The 3,467-nt window shown below is 37.5% G+C and overlaps 1 long non-coding RNA gene across 1 annotated transcript; it reads right to left on the minus strand.

The window, feature by feature from the left end:
• Window positions 1–2,294: 2,294 nt before the first annotated feature.
• On the minus strand, window positions 2,295–2,910 carry LOC110785126 (uncharacterized). The gene is made up of 3 exons (XR_008925886.1): window positions 2,865–2,910; window positions 2,678–2,779; window positions 2,295–2,542 (listed from the first exon to the last, which is right to left on the minus strand). It is a non-coding gene; the product is annotated as an uncharacterized lncRNA (long non-coding RNA).
• Window positions 2,911–3,467: the final 557 nt, after the last annotated feature.

A 3,467-nucleotide genomic window follows, 5' to 3' on the forward strand; every position in this document is an offset into this window, starting at 1 on the left:
CGGGGGAAATCAATTCAACTATTTAGCAATGGTGATCATGCAACGAAATGGTGATTAGGCAAATGGCATCTAAAGACGAACCCGCCACCTCTCTGATAGGGAACGCTAAGCGTCTAATCCACGGAAGAGCTTTCGCCTAATCCTAGACTAAACTAACTAGCATATAATAGGTACCGCCATTTGATCAACACAAGATAGGCCCACAATGTCTTGCCAAACCTATCCTATGGTTCCACGGAAATCTAATCGAATAGCATTTGCAACTACCACTTAACTAGCATGGAATTCCTATCATCAAATCTTATTTAATCACATGAATCAACCAACAATCAATAATCTATTTCCCCTAATTCATCCCCTAGTTTCTCCCCTTTCCCTAACCTAAAACTACTCACTAATCATCCTAACAATCAAGCTATCCATTAGTTCAAAACTAGCTAACATGAAATTAAAGGAGAAGAAGTAGAGAATTGGAAACTCAATTGCACAATCAAATCAAAAACTGAAAATCAAAGTAACAAGCAAAATTGAAATCAAGAACTCAAGGTATTGAGGAATTGCAAAACAATTATCAACTAAGCAAGTGCAAGAATTAAAGAACTAAGAATTCAATTGCATAAAGAAGAAAAGAGTTGAAGAAAATTGCTGAATTGATGCTTGGAATTAAAGAGTTTCTCTCTCTAGATTGAAGAACAAAATCACAAAACCTCTAAAAATGTATTTCTGAAAATGAAAGCGTAAAAATATGGAAGTGTAAAATATGAAAGCGTAAATTGAAGATAATCAAAAATCCTATTTATACTAAACCCCAAAAATAAGAGATTTAAACTCGAAAACTGAATCTCGCGCAGCCGTGCGAACGGGCGGACCCAGGTGCGATCGCATCGGTACGATCGTGCTGTGCATCCATGCGAACGGGCCCTGCGACGATTCTTCTCCTTCGTGCCGTGCGAACGTGCCCAACAACCGTGCAATCGCACGACTGTAACTTTGCTAATTCTCAGAAAATCCTCATGTGCTCGCACAGGAAATCCGTGCGAGCACACGGAAATTCCGTGCGAGCGCACAATTCTGTGGTGCGAACGGGCTACATCCCTTGGAGTTCCTGCCTCCTTTTTGAGGATTCGTGCGAACACACACATTTGGGGCACGAGCGCACACACTGCCTTGACTTTGGAGCCAACTTTGTAGACCCGTGCGAGCGCACGTAAATTCCGTGCGATCGCACTGGACCTGCTCAAGCAAATCTCAGCTATTTTCCATCATTTTCAACATTATTACCTGAAAAGCTCAAAGATGGAAAAAGGGAATAAAAATTCAGAAAAACTATATAAAACTATCAAAAAAGCATAATAAAACACTATAAAATCCTAGCCTAGAGCGACATAAATGCCGCTCATCAAACTCCCCCAAGCTAAGCGTTTGCTAGTCTCTAGAAAAAAAAAACTCAACTATGAGCAACCTATCAAGTTCTAAAAATTTACCAAAATCGAAATCTAGCAAATCTAATCAAGGCAAGACTAAAAATGGAAAACACAAATCAAGAAAAGAAAGAAAGAAAAGAAGAAAAGAAAAGAGAAGAAAAGAAATTAAACTACAAAATCCAAGATGGGGGCTTTATTATGGAACAAGTATAGAAGAACACTAATATTACTAATCAAATAAATGAGTACACACTAACTAATGTCCTACATCGAGTGAAAGATTCGAGCATCAAGCAAAGCGAACTAAAGGCAAACACTAGTCAATCCCCCTACATCCGGGCATACCACGTCAAAACTCTCACTAGTAGAAAAAACCCTTATTGCAGCGGGCTTTTAGACCCCTGTTGCAGCGTACATCGTATGCTGCAACTGGGGGGCCTGCAACAAGTCTGAACTTGTTGCAGCGTACATGTTCGCTGCAAAAAGTGATTTGTTGCAGCGGGCTTTTAGATGTACGCTGCAACAAGTGCCAAAAAATTGGCAAAATTTTGGACTTGTTGCAGCGTACATATAAAAGCCCGCTGCAACAGACCCAACTTTTTGCAGCGTACATTTATTTGTACGCTGCAACAAGTCTGAATTACTCAATTTTTTGCAGCGTACATTTATTTGTACGCTGCAACAAGTCTGAATTTTTGCGAAATTTTTTTCCCTTGTTGCAGCGTACAACATATATGTACGCTGCAAAAAAGCACTTTTGGCGGGAAAATTCTAATTTTGTTTAGGGATACCTAGAGTGCCTTGCACCAAATATAGAAACCTGTCAAAACAATAATAGAATAACGCAACCTGTATAACAAATATAAAAACAACAACTGGAGTTTTGTATATATCCCAAAACCAAAAGTGCACATACCGATACATTTAAATACATTTACGTTCCAATTTCAACGTACGCATACATTTTAACATAAAAGATTGTTCTATAACATCTAAACCAACACGATCAAGCGCCATCAGGTCAATAATAAATACTTGGTGGTAAAAAACTTCGCCCATTGCTCACGAACCACATCAATTTCCTCACTAGCATAAGGCGCAGTCCTCGGAGTATAGACCTTACAAAAACAAAAAATTGATGGAGCATATATTAGATCGATTAAATGCAAATGAAATGTCACATTTTAACATTCAAGCAACTAATGACAATGTATTAATAGTCTAGAATACGAATCAATTAGTTACTTAATTACCTCATCTAGCCGGCCTTCATAGTCATGTTGTAACGTGACTATCTCTAACATGAACTTCATAACGTAATAGCCACACTCAGTTCCGCCGATTTGTTGAGCACACTGATTAAGAAACATAATGCTTTATCTTGCAAGGCCAATAATTAATAAAAACAAAGCAAAAAGCTAATTAAGAAACATGTTATACCTCTATATGAATGGGTTTACACGACTTAAAACTCGTTTTATTCGGACAGTGCCCACCATTGCACTTGTACACTTGGTATGCCCTAGAAAATTAACGAAACATGGGTACTCATGAATATGATTTTGGCTTAGGTTTCTTAAAGACTAATGTAATTTGTAAGCAAAAGAACTTACAAACTCAAGATTCCCCATGCATAATCTGTTCGACGTGGATCTCTAGCAGAATCGAAAATATATACATAACCTCTACGTAGGTCCATCACGTATAAATTCCAATGATTTCTGTATAATTTATAAATGATATATTAAATATTTAATAACAATAATAATTAATATTTTATATGAAACTTATATAATATAACACACTTACTCTTGATTATATGGGATTAAAAACCAATTAGTTAGGTTAGGATTACCCATCTTCTCTTTTTCAATTTCAGCTTGGAAAATGTTTTTCAAATACATTGTTGGCGCTCCAGGGTCGGCCTTGATTCTAGTGCTTGACATAATCAGATCAGTGCTCTAGCATACAGAAGGATATCAGATCAGTGCAGATATCACAGATCAGATCAGCACTGATCAGTGCAGATCAGATCAGCACTGA

The sequence above is a fragment of the Spinacia oleracea genome, chromosome 1, assembly GCF_020520425.1.
Source record: "Spinacia oleracea cultivar Varoflay chromosome 1, BTI_SOV_V1, whole genome shotgun sequence".
Classification (NCBI taxonomy): domain Eukaryota; kingdom Viridiplantae; phylum Streptophyta; class Magnoliopsida; order Caryophyllales; family Amaranthaceae; genus Spinacia; species Spinacia oleracea.